This window comes from Tribolium castaneum, chromosome 1 (genome assembly GCF_031307605.1).
Source record: "Tribolium castaneum strain GA2 chromosome 1, icTriCast1.1, whole genome shotgun sequence".
NCBI classification, from domain to species: domain Eukaryota; kingdom Metazoa; phylum Arthropoda; class Insecta; order Coleoptera; family Tenebrionidae; genus Tribolium; species Tribolium castaneum.
This window is the reverse complement of record NC_087394.1, coordinates 9,667,145-9,685,640: the sequence shown is the minus strand read 5'-3', so window position 1 is coordinate 9,685,640 and position 18,496 is coordinate 9,667,145. Positions and strand designations below refer to the sequence as shown.

Below are 18,496 nucleotides of genomic sequence, written 5' to 3'. Positions count from 1 at the left end.
TTTATTTTTTTGTGCATATTTGAATTTTTTTCTTATTTGCACAATTGTTGTTTAGGGGAATTATTCCAGGAAACCTCAAACTGGTTCTTCCATACTCTGATCCAAAATGTCACTCGAAAGAGTAAAAAAACATCATTTCTGATTCAGTTCAACGATTGTACTTGTTTAAAAGACTTTCGTGAAATTGTGTGTATTTTAGTGAAAAAAAAAAAATTAATGTGCTATACAGAATTGTACAATTCTTATAATTTTTTGATCTATTTGTGATAATAGAAGTTTCATTCAAAAATCTCGTCTTTGGTTAACATACCAAACCTAAACGTGTTATGTAATGTACCTAATTTTCGATCCGATTTAGTGATAAACAAACATGCATTATTTTATAACTCAATTTTGATTAAAAAAGTTTTGGAGTAACTATTATTTGGGAAGAATCCCTCTATCTCCTTCAGCATCTGTCTCAGTTTTTTTTCTAACCGTTTTTGTTTTTTTATTACCGTCTAAGAATAGGAGCTTTTTCCAAAATTTCTCTAATTTAAACTGTAAGACAAGCATGTTTTAACTAGTGACCACTAAGGTATGCCTAAACTATGATCATATATTATACTTTTAATTAAAAAAAGTAGGTATCACCCAGAATTATTTTTATCATTTAATTATAGTAAAATTTTTGGCAACAGATTATATCACAATTTACTGTGTGATAATGATAATAAATAGCTTGTTGGTTATTCATTCCGATTCAGTTAAATTTTTAATGTCGATATAATTATCTATGTGACAGAAATCAGTAACAAATTTGAAGGAAATCAGCAGGAATTTGACACTAGAAAGCACCGGTTTTTCAAAACTAAAATATTGCAATACTTTACTTTTTGGTAGAAAATGAATTAATTCTCATGGATTATTTCTAACAGGTTAGAAGTATGACGGGATCATGTTAAGAAAAAGCTTGTCAAAGAACTTGCTGAATGTTTGCTTTTTTTCTTGGAGATCATTGAAAGCAGATAGTAGATTTTTTCTCAAAAAGTTTGAATGTTTTTTAAAATATTACGTTACAATTTTTTGTGAATCAAGCAAAGACACGAGCTTTGTTTTTTCAAAGGTGACTGAGATAGAACATTTACCTGACCTTTATCAAATTAAAATTTCAATTGCTCAAAATTCTATGGGTGTTTTACTATTTCAGTTTTGGAATTCTCACTTAAAAAATAGGAGAATCTTTATTATGAAAAAATTATTGCAATGATTTGAAAAAAAATATATAATGTAATTTTTTGCATTTCAAGATTACATTACAGCAGCAAATTGAAGAGTGTTAGAAACTCTATCGTTTGCTATATATTTTTTTTTGAATACTAGAAAAATTTATTTTTTGGCACTAAAACTTGAAACACCCTGTACAAAGACACCCGCTAATAACTTTTAAATAATTTCTGTATCAAAATTTGATTTGTAATTATAGTTATTTAAAAGTATAAAATATTATGGGGACCATCAAAAGAACTCTAATTTAGACTGATAAAATACCACCGCCAACAAATAAATCTATTCCAGAGATAAACATTGACGTTTTCATTGTCTCTACAGTTGTAACATGCAAGCGCAGGACAATGCATTTTTCCCGACGATTGTAAAAGCCGCCTTTTTGATCTTTTATTTACAACAATATAAAAAACAAACATGTTTATTCTTATTACTTCGTTACCACAAACGATTCTGTTTGTTAAATAATTTTTCACACAATTATTCACTTGAAATCTTAATGAAACGAAACCTAATTTTCTATAAAAGTTTATGTAACAACACACATGAAATTGGTAAAGTTTGTCTTTAATTCATTCTGACGACTTCAGAATGCACATTCAATTTCCACATTAAAACTTTTACTGAGCAACGTATCACTTGAGAGTGCACTCCAATTAAAGTTCTGAATCCATAAACTACAATTCCTCTTTTAATAAAGACCGAACTATTCATTCTAACGCCAAAGCAAGACGAGACAATGGTGATATTAATAAAAATTAGTATCAAACTTATATAATATATATAAGTATAAGTATCTTATACTTATAAGTATTAGCATTTACTTAAAAGTATCAGTTCAACCTAAAAGTAAATACTTATACTTATAAGTATTAGCATTTACTTAAAAGTATCAGTTCAACCTAAAAGTAAATACTTGAATCCATATTCATAAAAAGATGCTTATTCTTATAAGCAAATACAGTGTGTTCAAAAATGGTTGTTCATCAACTTGACTATGGAAATGATTATTTTAGTTTCTCAGTCAAATCTTTGAATTAGCTTTTTACTCAGTTTTTGCTTTTTTCGGCAAAGTTTTTTTAAAGTTCAAGGTTTGTATTGATTTGTGTTTTATATTTCCGTGATATTTGATGTTTTGTATTCTTTCGTTTTTGGACTCGAAGCTTTTTGCATTATTTTGACGGATCTGTCACTTTGACAGCATTCACAATTAAGCGGCACATTACTTTCAGTTTCATAGGGGACTTGATGAACAAACATTTTTGAACAATCTGTACTTATATCTATTAAGTATATATACATGCTAATTTTTGTTAGTAACTTCTCTGTTTTATGAATATCAACATAAGTATAGATACTTATTTTTTATGATTTTTAAGCATATGCTAATACTAGAAAGTGTTCAAAAATGATTGTTCATCAAGTTGACTATGGAATTCATTGTGCAGCTTCTTTGTGTTTTTCTTTGTGATTTGTGTTTTATATTTCCGTGATTTTTAATGTTTTATATTCTTTCGTTTTTTGATTCGAAGCCTTTTGCATTATTTTGACGGAACTGTCACTTTGTTTCACAATTTAAATTAAGCGGCACATTACTTTCAATTTCATAGAAGACTAGATGAACAACCATTTTTGAACACATTGTACATAAGTATTAGCATCTACATATTACTACTTAAAATTTTATGAATATGGATGTAAACATCTAGTTAAAAGAATATAAGTATAAGCATGTTCTACTTTTTATGAATATCACCCAAGTTCTTATCTAAATCAATTGTAGGATGGATTATAAGAAATTATGAAAATATCGTGCATGCTACAAGGTTTCATATTACCATACTTTAGCCACTTCACGAATAATTACCATCGCAGCCTCTCCCCAAATATTAAAATCTCCAACGATCTTAATTAGGCCAGAAAGGAAACACTTTGCGATACAATCGCGAACTTTTCCAGATTCCCAAGATGACGTAACGCCCTTAATTGAGACCGAACGCAACTTGACCTTAGAAAATGAAACGTAAATGCTAGCCCTTCCCTAATGAAAATTATTAATCCCAAGACTCGCATTTATTTTTTTTTCCTCCAAAAACCAACTTTGGCGCAATTTCGCACTACATCAAGTTTGGAAACAAGCCGTCAATAAATTTTTCGAGCGTTTTCGATTACCCGCTGTACACGCAAGATTGGAATTTAAGTTTGGTTTTTCGAAAGTTGCGACAAGATAATTTATTCTATTACATTAGGTTACTCACCAGCATTTATATGACAATCATATTATTGATATTCGAGGTGCGCATGCGCCAGTGAGAGGGTCGTCGCGACGCACATCCCTTTCAAACGCCAGTTTACGTCGAGACGCTGTACTGTGGTGACTCGTAACATGATCTCATAATTTGCACATTGTGTGTGTTTCCCCCAATTGCGATAACGTAAGTAGCGAGTGAGAATTTACTAAAACACTCTGTAGATACCCAAGGCTTGCGAGTACTAAACAAGTGATTTATTTGAGCAAAATTGCGACCATGTTACAATTGTTTCGGGAAGTTTTTCACTGCTTGTTGAAATTAAAATTTAGTTTAGGTGCGAGTGTTAAGAGAGTACTTTGGGTTGTTGTTTTCCCGGCGCATCCGCCAGAATTTCGAAAGTTTAATTAGCAGTTTAAAGAAGAGCGACGTGGCAAGATTAGGCTTTTAAAGCACGTTGTTGTACTTTAAACTGTGTTTGATGTTATCTGGATTTATTTGGGAGGTTTAGCCTGGAGCTTTGTAAGTTTGGAACAAGTATGACGTTCGAAGAATTAGCAAGGCACGCCCATAAATTAGTTAAGTCTTGCAACGGAAGCGATGGTATCACAATTCAAACAACTTTTTTTGGGGGGCGGTTTGAGTGGCGGCACGCAACCGCCACGTGTAAATAGACAACAAGACAAGGGGCGGAAGCCTCTCCAATCGATTCGGAATTTTTCGTGAATTGTATTAACAAAAAAAAAGGTTTATTGCCCAACTTGCTCTAATAGTATGACAATACAATAATAGAATTTAACAAAAAGGCTAAATAATATAAACAAGAGATTAAGTATAAAGAGGAAAAAATACAAACGTAATACATTAAAAATGTCGTAAAAAATATAATATATTAAGAGTAATCTTACAGTAATAAATAGGACAATCAATAAGAAAAAATATCACAGTCTGAACAAATTTGATCGTAAGATTTACGCATTATTTTTCGTTTAGAATGTAAGAGCAGTCTATTTGATTATGTATAAGTTTGAAGAGAAACGTTAGTGTAAAGTGTATTCTTTGCATATCTAAGTATATGGTAAATCAAATATTAGCAAAAGCATTTCATGTGGAAAACCTCTATAGCTTTAAAATAAAAATATTTATAATAAATTTTATCTGGGTTTTATAGAAAACATTCCATTTGAAAGTGCAATATTCTAGTTTTGATCTTATTACTGTGAAACATGCATTAACCACCTTGCATTTTGAGGTATTAGGTTTAAGTTTATTTAAGCTACACCAACCAACTTAGTACGAAATATTAGATTGGAAAGTGAGACATTACTTAAATGTTTAAATTTCAGACAACAATTTAACATTATCAGCTTACATAGTATGTGGCAGTTAAGACACTACAGTAGATTATTAATAAACAATAGAAAAAAATTGGTCCCAAGGTAGACCTCTGTGGTTCACCAGATAAGACACTACAATTATGAGAAACGTAGCCATTGTGTGACACAAAAAATTGTCGGCAAATAAAGCTGAAATAGTTTATTATCAGAGCTTCAGAGAAACCAATATAATTAGAATTTCATCATCGAGTTTGTCTACAGTAAGGTTTTTATTTTGCTGAACATAGCATAACACACGTAACACTAATAATTCTATGTTCATTTAAAAAAATCCATGTCATTGCATTGCAAACAGTTTCATAGAAATGCCAATGTTCAGCAAAATAAAACTTTTACTATATTTTACATCAATTTAACTTTTAATAATAATAATTTATTAGACATCAAGAGACACATTACAATATGAAATAAATAAAGCTAATATAACATTTTTTAGATATAGATTTCAAACTTTAAAAGAAAAGAATTGGTCCCAAGGTAGACCTCTGTGGTACACCAGATAAGACACTACAATTTTGAGAAACGTAGCCATTGTGTGACACAAAAAATTATATATATACAGGGTGCTCAAAAACTGGCGCACCAACTCAGTGGTACGTTATTGAGAAGCAAGTGCAGATTACGGGAAAAATGTAAAAATTCCTAAAGTTATATTTTAAAAAATCTGGAGCTACAAACTTATTGTGTTAACTTCTTTAGTTTTCATTATTTTTTTATGTTTTTATGTTTCATACAAGGTAATCGTTCCGTAACAAAACGATGAATAATTATTTTAAAATTTAAGATTTTAGCAGTTTTTTTAATTAAAAAAAATTAAAATTCATCCAAAAAATCACAATGTGTAGATGTGCCAACACTGGGAATTATTTCCTAGGAAACCGTTTCAAAAATAATTTATTTTTATTGTTGCTCAAATTCTATTGCGATCATGACTGTTAGACAACGTTGCCACATATCATTTACCTAAAATTAGTTATTTATCGATAACTTTAATACAAAGATTTTTTTACTATTTTTACCTTTATATGTAACCACTTCTCTACCACATACCATTGAGTTGGTGCGCCAGTTTTTGAGCACGCTGTATATATATATATATATATATATATTATATATATATATATATATATATATATATATATATATATGACTAACTGACTAACAAGTAACGGTTTTTTTCTGATTTGACAAACGTAGGATCATATTCTAAAAGATCGTTGTCTTTAATCCGTTTTAAACTAGGAAGATTGTAGTCTCCCAATACATAATATTTAGCTAAAGCCGGTTCACTTACATAAAAACCACGTCCTAGTGTAAGTTCTTAATATTTGGTCTGTGTAACTCGGTCTTTAAACGAGCGCTATTTGTTTCTAGTAATTTCTAGTGAGAAATTTGTCAGAATTGACAGTGTCTACAAATATAGGTTAGAAGCTCTGAAAGTTTTTTTAAATCTGGTAATTATTCACTTAAATTAAATCTGTGAAATTATGAAACTATTCCAAAAACAGGGTATTAAGACTAATACTTTGTTTTAATAAAAATTTCTATTGCGCGTAGAGGGAGAAAAGTTTCCCCGTCCTTGGTGTTGCGTTAAAATTTTTCGAACTTGGAACTTTGAGCACTGGTAGGTGAAAAACGTTTAGCAGGAGTTAGATAAAGGAGAGATATGGTAGGTACAAAAAGGAAAATGGAAAATTACCGAGAAAACATTTTTTACTGTTGTCTCCAAAGTTCTCTTCAAAGCGCCTCGGCAAAGTTGCTCGATTTTTGCGTAGCATTTTATAATTGCCTGTTTTAACATTTAGCGTTGCTCGCTTCTTTATAGACTTTTGACTGCTTATTTTTAAAATTTCTGTTTGAAATTACGATTTTCCTTACTGCGCTTGTGCCAAATGTCAAATTTTGACAATGAATTAGTACTGCCAATCGGTACACTAAAAAAACTAGGCACGGCGTACCAACCTAACAACTTCACAGCTGGTTGTTATCCATGTGAAAATACAGTAGATAAATCCCACTTCAGTTCATTGTAGAATTTTGCAATAACCCATTTGCATTTTTTAGAATTTCTGGTGGGTTTTGACTCAAAATTTGTAGCTGGGATTTAGCTTAACATAGAGTTCTTTTTTTATACAGAAATTCTTAATTTGTGCTTTATTGCTCCAAAAAATTCAAATGGACTGCCAAAAAATTCTACTAAGAAAAATAATTAAGTTGCAGTTTATTTCAATAAGGTTGATATTAGCATCTAAAGAGGATCTTGGTGGAAGGTACAATGCACCAAAAATTAATAAATTGGTTAGACGTATAGTTACTGATACCCAAACATCTTCAGTACATGAGTCAGACAGCAATTAAAATACCACCACCTGTACACTTGTCACTGTTATCAGAAGATCTGTCGGTTCTGTAAATAACGTAAACCCACTATCACCTGGGTGTAAGCACGTTTTAGTAAATACAATAATATCATATTCATCATTAGGACAATACAACAAATCAACAGACAAGAATTAATGCGCAGACATTTTGATAATAAAACGAAGATTTAAGCCAGAATCTTTCGGGTTTACATTTTTGACTTCTTGGTGGTCGGTATTCCTTAAGTTAGTAATCATAGGAGAAAAATTAAACCAACGGATCTGTTCCAATTTTGAACGGAACCGTTCTGGCTGCACACCTTTTGGGTAATTCCTCGACTAGGAAATCACAGTTTGAGTATTTTTTCTCAAAATAAGTTGATAATTCAGTTGATATTTATCTGTCAGTGGCGTTTCTATTTTTCCCGAAAAAAATGAGACGCATTTATAGCCTCGCGACGTGTGCGATACATTTCACAGCTCAACTGGAAATTGATTTCGTATTCAGGAAAATACTCAGCGCGCATTTGTATAGCTGTCGATGTTTGTAGTATACTTATTTAAATTTATCTGCTTCATCTCTCTCCGCATTGTCTTCATGGACTTGCTTTCGTGTTATTAAAATACTTGCATCAAGTGGAATCTTCCTGATACAAAATGCTGGGCTTTTGTAATAAGCTATTCTGTTACCTCCAGACTAATTTGTGTAATTCCTTTCGTGGAATGAACATGTTTGCCGTCAAAGCACCCGCAGGCGGTGGTATCAGACGAAATAGGGGATCTCAATTATCATCTTAAGCTCATTCATATGGACGGCGCTTGGATGAATGAAATTAAAAGGTTGGAACGATGGAATCGTTAAATATTCTCTGTTGATAATGTTTACATTGAAAGCGGCAAAAATTAAACAAGATAAATAGATCGTGGAATGTAATTTAAGCGTGCAACGGGCTTGCAAGTCGCTGTCACTAATAACAACAAAGCTGAATGCAAATTTACGTCTTTACGTACTTTTATTTTGAAAGCCGCCAAGTTAGAACGTCAAATTAGTTTTCCAGTTTATAGATTTAAAGTTTCTCTTTTTGAATTAAATTAAAAACGGATAATTTCCATGAATTTATTTATTACAACGCAGATTTTAGAGGAATTTAATAATTCTTTCTAGTATTGTGAGGGCTCTAGGTTCTGTTTAATTTTATGAAAGGTCGCATTTCTTATTATCAAAGCAACAAAAACTTAGAAGGTTTGATACTCTTTATTTGAAATTTTAGGACTGCTTGTTTCACAAAAAAGTTTAATTTACAATTGGAACCTAGACAAAGTTTTTTTTTGTTTTTGTGTTGTGATGAAAAAAAAACGAAATATTGTTGAAGAATATTTTTTACTTCCTTTATGTACTCTATACATTCTATTTAAATTCCTATAAGGTCGCTTTAGAGCTAGATCATCAAGTATAACAATTTTAGACTTACACAAAAAGTTGAGTTACAACTTACGGTCAGAAAAATAAGAGACATTTTTTGTTAATGTGATAGACAAAAATAAAATCGTGTCAAAAAAAAATCTCGTAATGTGTGGACTCCTTGTACCTCTCGTAATTACATAAGATTGCATTTCTTAAAACTGAAATAACATCAAAATTAGAATGTTTTATAGTGATTTGTTTTTATTTATTTTTTAAGTTTTACGACTGTTAATGTCTTTAAAATAGTTGGTCGACGTATAGTAATTATTTTCCTACAAGGCAGGTCAAATATTGATTGATATTGAATAATGCTTCAGATATTACAAAAAAAAAACAACAATTCAAAAATGGAACAGAAACTTGGTTTTAAAAATAAGAAAATTAAATAAGAAAAAATGAAATCTTATTGAGGAATTTTTTTTTCGTAATGTGAGGGTTTTTTATTATTCTACAAGTCTATATTTTAAGACTTCACATTTCTTCAAATCAAAATAACAATAAGCACAACTTGCAATGTTTGATAGATACTCTTTTATTTTTTAAGTTTTAAGACTGTTAAAGTCTTTAGGTTAGTTGGACAATGCATAAAAATTATTTTGCTAGAAAAGAGGTCAAATATCTTTTAATTATTGTTTTAAATTTAGATCACCCAGTTCATATATTTTACAAAAAAGATTAATTATTCATTTAAATCAAGACATGGTCAGAAATAAAAAATATTTTTTGTCGTAATAGAAAGAATGAAATATTTTCAAGGAATTTTTTCTTGTTAAGTCAAGGCCTACTTATCGTATAGTCAATTTAAATTCAAAAGAAGTCGCATTTCTTAAAAAGAAAATAACAAAAACTTTGAAGGTTTGGTACTTCTTTATTTTACGTAAGTTGATCAACAAATCACAAATACTTCTTTAGTTTATTTATTTTACTCTTTTACAATAAAAGTTTAATCTAAAATTGAAATCTAGACCTAAACAAAAAAAAACATTTTTTTTAGTGATATAACAAGCAACTCATTAACAAACTTGAAACTTTTTTAAGTTTCAAGGTTAAAGCCTTTTACGTTAGTAGGTCAAGAAAACAGATTAAATACAAATACAAATGTGTTACTTTTGGAAAAAAAGTCAAAATTGGAAAATTGAAATTTTTTCTTGTAATTTGAGATGTTTTTTGTTTATCTTACAGTCTATTTCAAATTGCGTTAAAGTCGCATTTCTTCAAATCAAAATAACTTGGAACGATTGTTATTTCTTTATTCTTAAGTTTTAGGACTAAGAAAGAAAGTTTTTAGGGATGCATAACAATTATTTTACTAGAAAATGGGTCAAATTCTTCAGTCAGAAACAAAAATTATCTTTCGATATGATAAAAAATAAAATAAAATTGTCAAAAGATGTGTTCAGTGAGGCTAACACTGATTTACACGCTTTGTACTCGGGAAATTTGGTATATTTTTGTATCTGTTTAAAAATAAATAAAGAAAAACCTTTAAATAACAAATGAATGCTAAAGATTTTACAAATTAATGAATGTGTCTGAAGTAATGTAAGAAAGTATAACTAATAAAATCGTTATCCAATTCAGAGATTTCTAATAAGTAGGTATCGCTAGAGGTTTTTAAATATGCAAGCTGTATCGAGCCGCGTAACCTTTTGAGTGGTTTAATATTTTAAATGGCTTGTAATGAAAACGGAATGAAACTATTTTAATAACCTCGTAATATTAGCTCAGTGAATAAGAGCACTTTATCCCTCAGGAGAAGTAATTATCATTTACCTCGCTTTAATACTGGGTGATGAAGAACTGCAGCTTGAGATGCCACTTACAATTTTTTTAAATGGTACAAGTAAAGTAATTTTTATTGTTGGCCTTGAATATTTTAAACAATATATACACTGTATACGATGTTTTAGTGGCGTGAATGTTTTACAACAAAATTTTATTTTGTTGAATGTTTTTTACCGTCCTGATTTGCACTAATTTGAAACTCACTTTAAAAAAAAAAACGAAATCGTTATTTTACCAATGGATGTTGTTCCTAGCTTAACTTATTACCTCACAGATCAGTTCTTATGTCGATTAAAATATTTATAGCGTGGTAAACAGCGTAATAATTTTAATAATTTTTGGGAAAAACCTAATGTTCAAAGGGAATGAAAAAACACTGCATTGGCAATTTTGACGTAATTTTTTTTACTAAAAAAAATGAATTAAATCGGATTAAAAAAATCTTTTGTTTTGTGTTAGAACTTGTCAAAGGGTAAGAATAACATGAGATCGAAAATATACTCAATTAGAGCAAGCCTTGAAAATTCATATCACATGCTGTGTAAAACCATCATAAGATAACATAATTTTTAAAGTGTGGGCGTAAATAAACGGCTAAAATGTAGCTAAATAAATGGTTAAAATATGGCTAAAGTTCAGCAGGCACAGCTTGCTCTAATTTAGTATATCTTCGATGTCATGTTACATTTTTATGAACACTTTTTTCAAGTTAAAAAACGATTCTGGATATTTTGGAATAATATAAGAGAATATTAAATCGAAATGATAATATCTGATTTGTGTTTTCTGTAACTCTGCATATCTACAGGGTGTTCCGACTAAACCCCACATTAGAAATATTGACAGTTTTAATAATGATAGTCATGTGAAAATTTGTATACAACCATAATTTTTTAGGTTCTGCTTAATGAAAATATTTCCAAAATGGTGACACTTCCGGTTATACCGGACGTCGTTATAAACTTTCTTATTTTAATTGGAATGCTATATTTTTAATGCGTTTTTGGATTAGTTGATTAAAGGATTAATTCCTTTTAAAATAAGAAAGTTGATAGCGACTTCTGGTATAACCGGAAGTGCCGCCATCTTGAAAAAATTTTTATCGAGCAGAACTCAACGGATTATGGCTGAGTACCAACTTTAGAATAAATAACTTTATTAAAACTTTCAGTAGTTCTAATGTGGGTTTTAGACGGAACAAGCTGTATTTTTTTTTACTTTCTGTTCTAGTATAAAGTTCTGTACAAAGGATCAATGTTCTTGGTCCTCCTTGCATAAATAAAAGCGCATTTTATGGCAGAAGGCCCGATATTCGAAAATCTCTAGCAAGGCATAAATTTCAGAGCGAACTTTCCGTCACAGAACAAATCATATCAATACAATCATGTATTCACCAAGTCGAAGAATGTATCCAGTTATCGGGAAAAAGCGTCATAGGCTTACTTTATGCATCAACGTGTCGCAACATTTTCAGTTCCTTTTAAATATTTCATAGCTATTGTTTCCCATTTTTCTTGGCACATATGCCGAAGATTTTACTCTGACAAATTTGTTACGTTCTGTTTCATCCCTTATGACCCTCCAAGTTGTGGTAAATGAGTTTTTGATCATATTCATAGTGTTCTAGTTACTCGCAAGTAATAAAGCTGAAAGCTTACGGTATTATGTAAGCAGTTAATTATTATAAGATTAGTTTGTTTACGATCCTGATTGAATTAAACTTAGTTTCACTGTTTAATAAATTAGCAATTTTGATAGGCGTGCAGCAGCGAAATTTAATTGCAAGCGAACAAAACAACATTGTTTTCACAAAATTTTCTATGGAATTAACCAACTCGGGTTGTATTTTATTTACTGAGTAATCGAGGGACGGACGCACTAATGGTAAACAAAAAACAAGAATACATACTCGTGTATGTATAGTTGTGTCGCTTCGTTATTCGGGTGATCCTTTGTGAAACGTTTTATTCCTTTCCGAGCCTATAAAGCGCAATTTAATTTACCTGAATAATTTTTAAACAAGTGTGTGTTTGTTGTCCAACCCTTGGAATTAGATTTGAGGGACCCTTCCGGTCGAGGCGAGTGCTTGTCGAGGTCAAACAATTCACATATGGTGCAGGCTTGAATTGACAGTTGGAGTGTGGTCAAAGATATCGCGTTTGACAGCACACGACATGCATATTAAATGGGCACCTACTTGTCTGTTCCTGACGAGTTTGCCCTTTCTGAACGAATTTATTCTAGATACAAGTGTTTGTCGCGCTGTGTGCTTCAACTCTAGTGTGTTTGTTAATTGAAATTGTTTAATTAATTTGATAGTGAACTAGTATAAAAGGAATGCTTCTTTTCTAACACTTTTTTTCCAACTCGTATTACATTAGCAGAAGTTTGCTGCCTTAGTTTGAAACTTCTTACAGCCCTATTTCTGGAATCAGGGTTGTGTTCCATTCCCACATTAGAAGAATTGGGAGTCGTTACTTACGAATTTCCGATGGCATTTCTAGTTAAATTTAACTCAAAATTTTCAAATAGAATGAATAGAATTTTGTTTCACTAAATTGAGGAAAAATTTATTTATTTATTTATATTTATTTATTATTTATCTATATTATGGATATTTAAAGGTTAGGATATGAAACGAGGTACAAATAAAACGTTCTCGTCCTTGATAGTTCCGTTAATGTCGCCAGAGAGCGCGCAGTTGTTCCATTACAGTCTAAGTTTTCCGAGCAATAAATTTGAAAAATGGTTGTATTTATAACGGTTAACACAAAGCAAACTAAAAAACACAAGTAGATAGAACATCAAAATTTCAATAGTGAGACATAAACATAAAGAAAAATTTTTATTGTAAAATATATTTTAAAAAATTTTTAACAAATTTGCACTCGGCGATATATTTTTCAAAACTCTGTGAAAAAAAAATGTTAAGAAAAAAGTTGTAGAGAATTGATTTTCCTACAAAAAAGTCCGCGAAACCATGTCTCTAACTTTAACCATTTGGAGCCCAAGCTAGTTCAAAGACGCTGAAGCGACGAATTTTTTTCATTTTGCCGGTGGTCAAGTATTGGAAAGTTAATTTATATCTAAACCGCTGAAGATAAAAATATGGTGTTGTGGACTTTTTTGTCGAAAATTTAATTCTGTACAATTCTGTTTTTATACTTTTTTTTGTATCTTCAACCGTACATGCAGCGCTCGCAAAAATATAAGTTGGGAGGCAAAATGATATTTCTATTCGCTAACTCTTTGCGCACCGTTGGATATTTATCAAAACTCTGGGAATACGGTTGAAGATACGAAAAAAGTGGTAGTAATAAAGTTGTAGAGAATTAAATTTTCTATAAAAAAAGTCTACGACACTATATTTCTATCTGCTACAGTTTAGGTGTAAATTTCCGTTGTTTGAGCGTCTTTGAACGTCTTTGCGGCCTAAACCGTTGACGATAAAGGAAATAAATAATAAATAAAAATAAATAAATAATAAATAAGCCCATACGAAAAAACCTACAAAAAAATGCCCACATCGAAAAAAATACATATGGGAAAAAACCAACACAGAAATAAGCCCACATAGAAAAAAAACGCACACAGAAATAAACCCACAAAGAAAAATGTCCACCTAGAAAAAACTCACATGAATAAAAGCCCAACTGTCGAAAAGCAGCCCATGAAAAAAGCTCAAAAAAATTAATTCACAGGGAAAAAACAATCTCTGTCGTGGATGAATTTATAAATCGGTAACTTAATAACTTAATAAGTTTTGTGAAACATGTTTTAATAACGTAAATAAATAGCTACACTATGATTGTATAACTATATCTGACGATTTATTTGTCGTTGGTGAAACCGAAAGCAAGTAATTAAAATATCAAGCAATATCAACTCAATTTTATTTATAACATGGGAATTAATAACGATCCAGCTGAGGTAAAAAAATTAAAATGTGGACTAGTTTCAGTTTAATTAAAATTAAACAATACTCAGCAACAGATGGTAAAAACATTAAAAAGTTACCTATAAATTGAAATAAATTAACACATTTTAAAATTTACAAACTGTCTTTAAAGTTAAAACAAGAGCAGACTTAGAGCAAAAATTACGGATACTATTAAACTGCTAGATAAATAATAGTCATTTTCTTGGTTAAATATTGTAAATTTTAGAAAAATAATCTAAACGCTAAGTGATAATGTATTTTTAATAAAATTTGATAAGAAATAATAATATTCTTCCACTTGTTAAGCTAGATATATTAATAATAATAATAATAATAATAATAATAATAATAATTTATTTGTGGCAGTAAAACAGTTACAATGTAATTTGTTACCACAAGAAAAAAAATACTATAACAAAATTAAAATTTTCCTACCACAAATTGGACCAAAAGGCAGCAAAGCTGATCAAGGTTTTGGCCTAGACAATAAATGAGAAATAACAAAAAATAAAAATAAACAATGTGATCGAAAAAAAATAAAAAAAATTAATAATAAAAAAATATCCAATTCTATTTAACAAAATTATAGAGAAGAAAAAAAAACAAAAGAAGAATAGAATAATCATTTTATACGAAACATTTTGTATTTATATTTAAAATTACCGATTTGCGAATTTTTTAATGTCAGAGGAACTTCACTGTAGAATAAGTAGATATTATAAACAAAACCCTGGCAAAATATTGATGTTCTATATGATGGTAAAGATATGAGATGTAAATAAATAAATAAATATATAAATAAATAAATAAATATAAATATCTGCTATGCTAGACATGAACTAAAAACAAATTTTTGACGTAGAGATCTGATTAAAAACCATCTCTCTAAAATAACGAATGTTTTTTAAAGATGGAATGGATAAATGGCGTATTCAGTAGAGGAAATTAAAAAAAGTAATTAAAAAAAGCAGTAGCCCCTCTTTTATAATTAATAAATTCTTAAATATTATGTTTATTATTTTTACCTAGCATTTATTTTTCCCAAAAATTACTGGTAAATATTGGGCAAACCACAAGAAATTGAAGATTTTTTGGCTTTCATAATTGTTAAAAAAATAATTGAAAGAGTACTTAAAGTATCATTAATAAAGGTTACTGTATATCACAATGTAAATCCCTATATAAAAAAAAAACGTTCGCAAGTACGTTGTGTGGACAAATACAGGGTTATTCATAAACATGCAGCAATAATTGAACCTCAAAAAGGACCTATAAAATGATGCTAATTGAAAATATGTGCGGACGGATAGCCAGAATTATAAGTTATAAGATGATAAGTTATAATGAAAAAAGAGTATACCAACGAATATAAACTAGAGGGGAAATATTTACATCAACACAGCTTATATTGAGTTTCTTTCTCTCTATTTGTGATTTTTTTCTGTGTGAGCTTCTTTCCATGGAAGTTTTTATCAGTGTGGTTTTTTTTCCATGTTGTTTTTTTATTGTGGGCATTTAAGTTTGTTTTTTTGAGCTTTTTTGCTGTGCGCATTTTTTGTTGGGCTTTTTTCAGGTCACGACGATAGACTTTTTTAAAGAAAATTTAATTCTGTATAAATTTTTTCCTAACATTGTTTTTTGTATCTTTAATTGTAGCTTCTTAGAAAATACGGGGCTAAGTGCAAGTTTTAAAGAGTGATTAACTTTTTCTCACGTTTCTTATGAAAATGATAGTCGTCAGTTTTTCTGAAAGTTATAATTATAATCCAACAAGATTTAGTTTGATCAAAATTATAATATGCTTGCAATGGATTACGAATTATTTAGAAAAAACTACTTATTAATTGGACAATAGCTAAACTTCTTAAAGTATGCTGCATTAATTTAAGGCAAAGATCTAGTAGTTATACTTTTGGGATAAGTACTCTTCAAGTGAGGAATCGTCTGGTAGCAGTTTTAACAGTATTAATTTATGCTCCTATTAATTAATTAAATGTTTAAGTACCTGTTTTATCTACGCTCAACTATAAGTTTTAAAATGTGTGTGATCTTTTGAGTGTAACAAATTTGAACCAACCGGAGTGAATAAACTACAAATTCAAGTAGTGTGGAGAGAAGTTAAAAAAAACACTCTAAAAAGTGTAGAAGTGCATCTGACTGCTCTTTCGTATTTCCGATTTATCCTGGAATTTCCTGAATTAATTCCGGTTAAGGACAAAAACATTTTTTATTATGTATTTTAATTAGTTAAATGAGTAGTAGTGCTTCTAGTCAACAATAACAACAATCTCGTACTACGAATAACATCATCTAATGTGCGAAGGCTATGTAAATAAACAGAGGATCTCTTGTCATGTTTGGTCAACACTTGTACAACCTTCCATCCGCAAATTGAGTTTGCGCCTTTCAACAAACATCATAACAATCATTTTCCTACGTCTTACACAATGCAATTCGCCAGCTGGGCGAACTCGATCCAGATTAAATGGAAAGCTGCTCCTTAAAACATGACATTCATTGGAAACAAGCACATCCGAAAATTAACCGCATTTCCTGCTGCATGTTATCCAACCATCTGGTAATTTATTGCAGACTAGATCGAAGCCGATAATACCAACCCTATTGATCACTACCAACATTCGAATTGAGAATTTAGAATTCTAATAATTCGAATACCAAGTCGGATTAAGGTGGAATTTCAACGAGTGAATACCGATAAGTGGGTACATCGTGTCGCAATTACTATGCCGGATATTGAATTATTCCTCCAGAATATGAAGCTAACCGGCACAGAACTCATTTTAATGGCAAATTCCGGCCGCCAAATAGCATTTTATAAATGCTACCAACCAATTATTTTTGCACCTACATTATCCCAATAAAAAACTACTCTTTTTAATGCACCGATGGTTTGGAAAAATTTAAATAATACCCACACAGTGTAAATGACGTTGATTTCCTAGAAAGGCAGCTGAGAGTTTTCTTTAACATACATATTAAAAAACTAAAACAGCATAACTTATTCTTCTTTTCTAACATTTTAGACAAAATTAAATTAAAAGAAATGGTCGGTTCAACTGAATTGGAATTTGTCAACCCTTCTATTTTCTTATTTCAAGATTTAATAAGCTTATAACACTGTTGCATTTAAAGATTTTCTAGTAGCACACTTGCATAACGAAGATATAACCATTCAATATAACCGCACGCTCCCAAATGTGACGCTTTTTTACTAAGTGATATATAACCATTCTATCTAACCGTTACCTACGTGTGGTTACATAACTTCTCTTATATCTCGGTTATGTATAGCGTAGATTGGTATTATGCTTCCTTAGCTAACCATTATAAAACTAACATTTTATAACTGAAGGTAGCATACGCTATATTACAGCACAAGTTATATAATAATAATTTATAACCGCCACATAACCTTTGCTGTATAACATAATCATGCATACATTAAATTTAGCAAGGGCTATAATGCTAAGAAACATAACTGTTATTTAACCGTAATATAACCATGGTTATACACGCTTAACCATGGTTAGATAACCAGTATATAAACTGGAACTAACATAACCAAAATGGTTAGATTTTGGTATAACAGTTATATAACGTTATATAACCGCTATATAACTTAGTAAAATTGTGCTACTAGGGTTATGAAAACAGAAATCTTGAAAAAAAAAATGGTTGCAACTTTTAATCATATTCATAAGCAACAATGAAAGTAAAGTGAAAGAAATATTAGACAAAGCTACTACTTATACAAGCTATTTCTTCTAAACCCAACACAAGAAGGTTTGGAATTTGTAATTTTTCTTTCTTTGTTTAAATGGAAAACTATGTTTTACTGGATTTTAGGATCATTCAAATTATTCTAAATGAGTTTTTATCAGCTTTCCTTAAAGCTAAATGTAGCTGGATTTTTTGAAAATTTTTCATTTTGCACTTTCAACATTAAAAAAAAACTAAGGAATTGTGAAAGCAATTTCTTTAAAGAATAAAGAACTTTTATTGCTTGACGAAAT

The 18,496-nt window shown here is 30.1% G+C and overlaps 1 protein-coding gene across 1 annotated transcript in view; it reads left to right on the top strand.

Annotated features, from left to right (window-relative positions):
* Positions 1-3,608: 3,608 nt before the first annotated feature.
* LOC659040 (follistatin-related protein 5) overlaps positions 3,609-18,496 on the top strand; it is a 233,176-nt gene continuing 218,288 nt past the window's right edge. The window contains exon 1 of the mRNA XM_008200745.3: positions 3,609-3,701. The gene's annotated coding sequence lies outside the window, so the exon portion shown is untranslated. The remainder of the gene's footprint in view (positions 3,702-18,496) is intronic.